This window comes from Hetaerina americana, unplaced genomic scaffold (assembly GCF_022747635.1).
Source record: "Hetaerina americana unplaced genomic scaffold, ioHetAmer1.1.p SCAF_412, whole genome shotgun sequence".
Taxonomy (NCBI): domain Eukaryota; kingdom Metazoa; phylum Arthropoda; class Insecta; order Odonata; family Calopterygidae; genus Hetaerina; species Hetaerina americana.
In genome coordinates this window covers 26,956-36,821 of record NW_027287000.1, presented here as the reverse complement: position 1 = coordinate 36,821, position 9,866 = coordinate 26,956, and the positions used below count along the sequence as shown (strand labels likewise).

Genomic DNA, 9,866 nt, shown 5'->3' with positions numbered 1-9,866 from the left:
CACTTCTACCCCCTCCCCTATCGTCTTTCGTCGCGGGACTAGCGTCTTCACACTTCGTTCTTCTCCACGCAGAAAGCAACAGGCGTCTCATCCCGCAAGTGCCAGGAGTTCGGGTTGTTAGATTTTCCGCTCCATAGGGAACAAGTGGTGACCGTTGCTCGTTATACTTGTGCGTCCAGAACATGATTTCTCGGCGCGACGTATCTCCATTTGTGACACCTAATCCAGCGATTTCCGTCTATTTTAATTGGTGGTTCTATTGCGGACTTTTCATCGCCCCTCACTGCGAGTTACTTTATACATCCCAAAAATGGGGGCAAAATTTTTGATAGTTTTTGTCTTTTTGTTTCGAATGAACTCTAATTTGTTGGCGTATGTTCCTGCTTAGAAGGATGCCAGATCATTTCTTAGTTGCATCATATTTCAAATTTTGTCGGTATATGTGTTGAAATTGTATCCTCCGAGTGCTTGAAGATTGTGCTTTGAAGTGTTAGGAGCCGTTTAAGGATATCGGGCGTCTCATCCGGATGAAAGGGTAAGTGAATATTTTTACAGTTGCAATGTTGCCTCGCGTGTACGGAATATTGATGTTGTACAGATGAATGTTCATAGAAAAGGGGAATCCGTAATTTTTGCCTAGATTTTTTAGTGAGGGTGGGAAACTGCCCGATTAACGGCTCTGTATTGACTTTGTCATACTTAAAATATTAATAATTTAATCACGCATTGATATTTCAGTTTTCAGTGTTCATTCGTCTTAATCATAAGGAAATGCATCTTCCCTTGACTAATTTATGTTAATTTTTCCCGAACAGGTGCTGTGCCTCAACAGCATCCCCCAGTGGCCATGGTTAGGTAAGTACAGTATTTTTATACTTTTTAAAATAACATATATTGTGATCTCATCTAAAACATCGTGTTTTCTCGGCCACAACTTGCCATGTCAGGAAAGTGTACTTGTGTGTTTATTGTTTTGATCCTCTGATTTTTTTGGCTTGCGATGATTTTATCCTTTGATATGTTGCCTGTTAACTTCGGGGTGCGCTTGCTAAAGTAATTACGATATTTTTGTCATCGAGTGCTCACATATTATCCTCAATTCCGCCAACATTTTCGATAAATTTTGGATTCATTGTAAATTACGGATTCCTGTTGATAAACAGGTTTTTTGGAGCTCCAACCGAAGAAAACCACAATTTTAATTTAATGAATGCTAGTTTACGGTCTTGGATTTTTCGTTTTCAATGTAAAATATAATTCATATCATATGAAGGCAAATTTTAAAGGTACTTTTACTCTTCACATCTATACTTGGATCTGGGATGGAATGTGTAATGTAATATGTTACTCTCGTCGTGAGAATTAGGTGGGAAATATTTTTTCAAACGCAGCATGTTAGCTCCATTATTATTGAATCTTCTAATGATTTTTAGTATACTCGACTATCGTCATTAAGTTCCTGGCATAAATTGTGTTAATTCTTCGTTATTGTTTGTAGAAAGGTATTTTTTGTGCCGGATTTTATGCAATGTCGCCCAGTTTTCCCTCAACCAATTAAAACAAGCGTGGTTAACGATATGACAGGTTGTGTTAAACTAATTTATTAAACTATATAATTAGATATTTGGATATTGGCAATCGTGCCCTTGATATTTAACTGCAACGTGCAATCAATAGTCTGAATGGTTAGCAAAAACAGTTTTACCGGTGTCTTTAACGATGATGATATCGTTGTTTACTGTTTTCTGTGAATGAATTAAGGTATTTAATATCTCTCGTACTCTGTTGCATTATTAGAATTTATCATTTCAAAGTACTGGGCCACTTGAATTTGAAAGCCTAGCCACATCTACGTAATAGCCCGCAAGCCGCCGCAAGGGCGTGTGGCGGGGGGTGTTAGGTCACCAACCGTAAAACAACAACACCATATGAAAAAAACATGGAAAATATACCCTCAGCAGCGCACACACGCATGCAAAAATCCAATCTATCTAATTCTAGCTGATACTTTCTTAAGTCAGAGGCCCGCTTATCTTACTAATGCTTATCCGCTTATCTTACTGAAGCTCACATTTTATTCCATCTGTTCTCCTATTTTCAAATACTGCCAGTTTTTTAGGATTTACTTTCTTTCCACGGTCATAAATAATTTAGCTATTGAACGAGTCTGTTCATTAGAAATGGCCATTTTATACAAATCTTACCCTCATGCCATTAATTAATTCAATAGAGTTGGCATATACGGTGATATGGCCTTTTCAATAAAATACTTCCTTTTTCTGGCGCCCAAAATACGTCTCAATATGTCTTAAATCCCTATTTTGTTTCTTAAACTTGTCGAGATAGTTATTTGTTAAAATTACTCTAACGACTGAATCTCCTCGCAAGTTGTTACCCTCATATTCAGTGGATTGCGTGCCCTGATTGACATGAATGTTTCATTAAGTAAGGCATCGGAACTTCCGTTAGGTCTTCAAAAGCTTACAAAACATGCATTAATTTTTCAACTCTAAGAACGGTGATATTTGAATAGCTATGTGTAAAAAACTATCGGAGCAGTTATTTGATGAGGTGCAATTCGATTTCATGTCAAGTTAAGTTTAAATGTTGAGTTCAGAATAAAGGCGTATGTGTCACTATTTTGATTAGCATTCATGATTAGAAGGAATGCTCTGGGAACTTCATGGGGTTTTCTAAATTCCTTTTAAATTATAAAAAATTAAAAAGAACGAAAGAAAAATCTTGCGGAGAAAATAAAACAAATGCAATGACGATGACACACAGAATTCATTTCACGCGTTCATCGAATGTCGGGTGCATTTAAACATTTCTTGGATATGTTTTCTGTTGCCTTCGTATCAAAATACTTGATAAGTGTTTTGTAATCGCAGCACTTAGCGATTTAGTTGAATACTAGTATATTCCTGGTGGAACAAAGGCTACTACGATTTTAAATATCTTCTTTATTATTATACACGATATTTCTACTTGCTTTACGTGTTCAATAGGCAACTAAATGGCTGTTGACGTTTTGTATGCATTATGATTGGTTTTAAAATTTGATTTACTGCTCATCCTTGTAGCTAAACAATTTGCGTCATATCGGGATTGTATTTTTGTAAGCCTGGAATATCGGCGACTTTTCTCTAGTTATTTTGTTGCCCATTGCCGGCCCCGGTTGCGGCGGGGTAACGTCCTCGTCTGCCATTCCAAGGGTCGCGGGTTCGATTCCCGCCTGGGTGAGTTTCGCTCCATCTAGGGCTTGAGTGTTTGTAAATGTGACCATTGTTATCGTTGTTAATAGTTTGATGTAAAGGCCAAAATATGCTGTTTTCGGACTTATACTGAATAAATAAATAAATAAATAATCGCACCATCGAACGATTTGGGCGAAATCTAAGATTGTTGTCTTTCACAGAAACCGCGTTCGCGTTGCTTATTGCGATGTGCTATCATTTTAGTATATACATAGGATTAAATAAGTACAGATCTACATCGCATCAATCCATTGTTTAAATTGTACACTATGTAATAAATTTAATCTGTTGTAGAGAAGTGAGGATGTATGTCAACTGAATCGAGTGTTATGGTTGTGATATGCACACTTTTGTCCATATACCTGCCGGATTTCCCATAGAACAGGCCCATTTTAGTGTGCTTGGCTATGTTCGCATTGACATTGCTCTTTCTAAAACTGCACAATTGAAGAGAGTATATTGATTTGCTTGATTGTAATTGCTTTTGCGTTCACGATGCTGGTCGCTCCAATAATGCCTCGGCAAATGCCTCTTTTTCCAGAGGCACTGTTTCTTCGATTTGAAAAGTAGCAACTTTAAAGTTTTCCGTTGTTTGTTATGAATAGTAGTTTTATGCACATAGTTATGGCTTCATTCTAATAATTTCATAAGATTTTATTTTTAGTAGCTTCTTGTTTCCTCACCTTATATTCTGTGTCTGCCTATTTTGAGAACCTTAATGGTGAATCGAAAATCGCCTCCTGAATCAATTTACACTTTCGTCATTGGGCACTTGGCAGTCGTCCTTGGCAGCATTTCCAATGTTAAGCATTCCTTTGCACCAATTGACAAGAGCATCCTTTTGCGCTTTTGTCAAACTATGCGGGATCCAACGCGGGCAATTTTTTTCACATCTAAATGTTCATACAATATCTTATTGGTGCTCGTCATACTAATTCCCAAGGATGCTTCAATCTCACGATAAGTCACTTGAGCTACTCTCCTGAGACTTAGACAGTATCTCAGAATGGTGCAATAAATGAGGATTAACACTTAATAGAGATAAATGCGCCGTTTTGAAATTTTTGAACAAAAAAAGCGACGAAAACGGTATAAACTACAAAATAGAGGGTTCAGTACTGACTATGGCCAATCAAGGTAAATATTTGGGGGTTGTTCTAGCACCACGCCTTTCATGGGGAGCACATATCAGGACAATATGCGAATCAGCTTTAAAGAAACTTCATAAAACGGGTGGTGGGTATGTTAGGGGATTTGGGCTGGGAACCTCTTGAAGTGCGGAGAGAACAAGCGAGGCTTAGACTTTTAGAAAGGTTCAGAACAAACGAGTTTAACTATGACACTGAAGGAATTATAATGGCCCCACACTACTTAGGTAGATCAGACCAGAAAGATAAAATAAGGGAGATAGATTCCAGGACAGATAGGTACAAATACTCATTCTTTCCCCGAACAATCAGAAATCATAATAGCAAGACCCCGAAGTCAGTTTGGAAATATTAAAAACATTGAATATACAAGTGGGAGCAAAGTTAAACACTGCAAAACTGTTAAGTATACTTTCAGTTGCATGTGTATGTTAGTTGGTAGTTTGAGTGTTTGCATGTATGTGGGGTGTAAGTGTTCTTGCATGAATGTATGCCATGTTTTTTGTGGATGTTTGAATTTGTGGTTTTTGCATGCGGTTTCTTTTTCTTTTCTAAATTACGGGTGGTGTCCTAACACCCCCCGCCACACGCCCTTGCGGCGGCTTGCGGGGTATTCAGTAGATGTAGATGTTTAATTAAATCTGATGAAGACTACATATCGGTGGCTTATCTCCAGTGTTAGGAAAACTCGAGGTTACTGTCGTCTTGACCGCTAATTTTGTCTAATGTGTCGCAGTGGATGAGCACAGACGGGAATTGCAAATATCTACCACGAAGCATTAATTATTATAGCCCCACCCTGTTCGGGTAGGTTAAACATCAAAGATAAAATGTAAGAAAGACTAATTGGTCTTTAGAAATATCGAAGACTTCTAAATTGCAACTTTAAAATTACAAATTAGGACATAATTAAACGGTATGCATGGTAAAACGGTGCATTCGTGGTAATTTTATTTGTGCAAAACGACCGGTGGTATTTGTCCTCCGAAACGGTGTGTGTAAGGGCTGTCAATGACTCGTACTTAGGTAGGTGTGATAGTCTATGTTAGTCGCTAGTATATGTACTTGAATTAATGTCAGTTAAAATGGGTTAGCATGAATGTATACGTCTCTGATGGTGTGAATTTTCATTTTATATTTAACATACATTTGTTAGTTTTGCAATTGGTTTCATTGGTTCGAGGGGTTGTGTGCTAACGCCCAAGGATTATTTACCCCCTTCCCTGCATTGAGGTAACTGCGTTTCACTCAATTCTTTTGCACTTCGACTGTCTCATTATCTAGAAAGCAGCTAATGTCCCATGCCCTTGCATGGAATGGACGTAAGGGAAATAGGTATGTTTTTGCTCGGTTCCTCCTCTTCTCCGTTTTTAAATATAGGGGTTACATTAGCCGTTTTCCAATCACTGGGAACCTCGCGGTGCACTTGTGATTTCTTGAATATGATATCTAGGCACGGTGCGATTTCCGACGCAAGTTCCTGAAGTATGTGAGCGGGTATTTGATCGGGCCCGGAGGATTTGTTAGGGTTTATATTTTTAAGCAAACGTTTTATACCCTATTCCATTATATGAAATTTTAATTTTGGACGTTCTGCGGAAACGATTTGATAAGCTATCGTAGACATCCGGTGAGACGCAGGTGAAGACGCTGTGAAAGAAAGACTTCAATAACTAGGCCTTTTGAAAACTGCTTGTTACTCTTTTGGCTCTATCGTTTTTGAGCGAATTAAGTGTTGACTTATTTGATAAAATTATTATGTTGACTTATTTCCTTTAACAGCTCTGATTTTCGACGGAAATGCTTTCTGCTTCCCATTAAAATTTTCTGCTAATATTTTCCTTCAGTATTCACCAAATACTTTCCGAAATTCGATTTTGGCATTCCTAATATTTTTCATCTTGTCCTGACATAGCCTTCAACGGCGCAATGATTTTTTAACATCCTCTTTGTACCATCAAGGTGACATTTTATCTTATATAATTACTTGGAATGAACTTGCTTACTGCTGATCACGTCATGCCAAAGAAATTACTTGAAGTATGCTTATTATTTTTTAATATTTTCTATAGTTTATAATTTTTCGAGTATGTTCGCGTGCTAACAAATCAAGAATATTATCGTCCTTAATTGAGGTGACAATTGGTTAACGGAGTACAACGTAGGGCAGGAAGGAATGAATTAAGTACATTACCATTTTAATTTCATGAAAAGTAACCTCTTCATTAGACGTATTTGGCGAAGAAGCTGACAATATCCCCGTAAAAACATTGAAATTGAGGAATTTTCTTTGCCTAGAATATATTAATTTTTATAAATGGAATTGAATATTACACTAATCCGAAAAACCACGAGAGATGCGGCGATAGTTAACCGTATGTTTAAACCTCGTGGACTGTGGCGGAATGCTCACGACTAATACCTGTATGTACGGTATTTCGTCATAAAATCTTGTTCTTTAAATCCTAAAAAAATTCTTAATGTAAAAGCACACGTCGTTAGCTTAACTGGTTAAAGTCCTCGGCCGGATAGTGTTAAATGCGAATGATTTTTACACTAAAAATTTCTGCATTTGAATTTATTACGTTTTCATTCGTGTTAAACCATTCTTGATTTTTACGACTTTGATCTTAGAATGACGGTTGAATGGCATGTTGTTTTATTATGGACTAGAATTAAAACGTTATTATGGGCAATATCATACCCAGTTTATTTAGCCGCGTAAATAAAATTTCAGTCCCTCACAGTGGGATACTTCGGCCGGCCCGGCTCAAATTCGCGAATGGAGCGGAATCTTGTGAATTTCCCTGTGTAATCCGACCACTCGATGGAAACTATTTATATGTTAGGATAAGAATACGGGTATTGCGAGGAGACTGCGATGACGGTTTGTCGGCTATATCTGAGAAAAATCAATTAAGATGGAGGTGTGTGTGCATTGACCAGGCACATAAATACTATATCAGCTTATGAATCAGTAATCGTAGCGGAGATAACTGCAAAAAACGGTTGGGTCGTTTGCAAAAGCATATTTAATCATACTTACCTGGCGTAGGGGCTACCGTGGCAGCTCCGCATCGCCCGGCACAACGGGATCCAGGAGCTCCTACTGGAGTGCCTCCCGCCCTCATGGGAAGTCGCTGTGGACAAGAGAGTCCCCGGTCAGGACTCAAGGCTTCGTCCTGACCTGGTGATCCGCGAAGGGGACAATATCCATATCGTGGATGTTACGGTCCCCTTCGAAAACCGGATGGCGGCTTTCCGGGTGGCACGGGCGGTAAAACTGGAAAAATACCGTGGGCTGGCCGAGAGCATTCGCGTCGCCCACGAGTACAAAGTTACTGTCCGCCTGGGTGCCATCATCGTTGGGGCCCTCGGGTCCTGGGATAGAAAAAATGATGCGGTTTTATCCCGACTCGGTATCCAGAAGGGCAGGGCTCGTGGGCTGAGCAGGAAAATGTGTTCGGCAGCCATCGCGGTATCAACAGATATATACCGGAAGCACATGAAGTTGCAGGACCGGTAGCGTGTAGTGCTATAGTGTAGTGTTTAAGGGACATGTAGGTTTTCTTTTATGTATTCATGGACTTGTAGGGACACATCCATTGCCCTTGGGACGTGGATAACTCCACCTGGAGGATAAATTTTGTTTTATGTACATGTCACTAATTATGTGAATAAAAAGGCGGTTCCCCCAGGACGAGGCTTACCCATTGCACTCCGGGTAGGCTGACCCCTGCGATTGCCCCAAATGTGGGTAACTCGGGCGCGTAATTTTTGGTAGTAGGGACTGCGTTCGCGCCGTCCCTTAATAACTCTTCCACTGGTAATCGAAACTGATTTCATTGGGTGCAAGTGTGCCGTCGAAGAACGTACGCGGTTAAATTCCTCTCTAGGACTTCTCGGTAGATACGCCCTCGTAAGTGATCATTCGCGCGCGCGTCCTCGAATCCTTAGGGTGGCTTATTAAAATTAGTTTTTTTGGTATGGCGCTGGGTGTGGTCACTCACTGCATAGTGACCCACCGTCAGCAGGGCCTTATCACTTAATTATGTGGGATTTTTTGGGTATCAGATCGTCATCGTGTCTTGCCGCAAAGCGGCTTTTATTTCAGAGGATGCCTTTTATAGGCTTTTGCTCTGTGTCTAATCTAATGTCGTAATACTCTCATAGTAATATAAATGTTATTTTTATTTTCATTATTGTGCCTATGTTAAGGTTCTTGTCTTATTTAGAATGCTGTATGGTCTTTTTTGTTTGTCATCTGTTGGCCCCTTTTTAATTTTTGTGTACGTTAAAGCTTTGCTGCAATGCTGTTCCAGTTGCTCGTAATAAGTTTTGCATATTGTCTTAATTATTCCGTCCAGATCATCCATGTCTGCCTGGGTATATATATCCTTAATTTTAACTCTTGGTTTAATTCTATGGATGGACCTTAAAATGTTTCTTTCCGTTATCTCTAATTTCATATATGTGCCCTTATTTAGAAGTCCCATCCATGCTGGGGCTGCATACGTTAGGACCGGACGAATTACCGCCTTGTATATATAATTTTTAATATTAGGGGGCGTAGTACTGTTTTGAATTATAGACGCTAAGCTTGCTCGGCTCGCATAGGCTTTGCCGGTTATGTTATTTACATGTTTGTTAAAGTTTAGACAATTGTCGATTGTTACACCAAGATAGGAGGCGTCCGTGCTCCACTCTATCGGTTGCTCCAGAATTCTTATACACGGGATTTTGGGGGTTGTTAAGTATGGCCTTTTAAAAATAATTGCTTTCGTTTTGGTGGGATTAATTGTCATCCTCCACTTGGAGTACCATTTTACTACTTTATCTAGCATGTCTTGGGTTCTTTCACGGGCCGTTTTCAAATTCATTCCTTTAGCAATGATTGCTACGTCATCTGCATAGAGCGCGGTCAGGATTAGGTGACTATCTTTTTCCACTGGGAAGTCCGCCGTGAATAGGTTAAACAGTAGAGGGCCAAGGACCGATCCCTGTGGGACTCCTGCTTTCACTTCTCGTTCCCCGCTCGTTTCCTTGTCCCATCTGACCCTGAATTTTCTATTATCCAAGTAGGATTTAATCCATCTTTTCATCCATCCAGGGTATTTCCAGGCTTCCATTTTGATTAGTATCCCGTCATGCCATACCTTGTCAAATGCTTTATTTAAATCAAGGAATAATCCTATCGTCCATTCTTTTTTACTAAACGAGTCGCTGATAAAGTCAACAACTCTGTGGATTTGTTGAGTTGTCGAGTGATTCTCACGGAATCCAAATTGCTCTGGCGGTATTATATTACTTTCGTTGGCATGCTTTAGTATCAGTGGTGCTATAAGTCTTTCTAGAACTTTCCCTAGGTTCGAGGTCAGTGAGATTGGCCGAAAGTCTTTCCCGGTGATAGTTTTCCCCCCTTTCTTAGGAAGACATTTTATAGTAGAGTTTTTCCAGTTTT

At 39.4% G+C, this 9,866-nt stretch overlaps 1 non-coding gene across 1 annotated transcript; it reads left to right on the top strand.

Moving 5' to 3' along the window:
* The first annotated feature begins 8,056 nt into the window (after positions 1 to 8,056).
* Positions 8,057 to 8,215, top strand: LOC139692809 (U1 spliceosomal RNA). The gene has a single exon (XR_011701795.1). It is a non-coding gene; the product is annotated as a U1 spliceosomal RNA (small nuclear RNA).
* Positions 8,216 to 9,866: the final 1,651 nt, after the last annotated feature.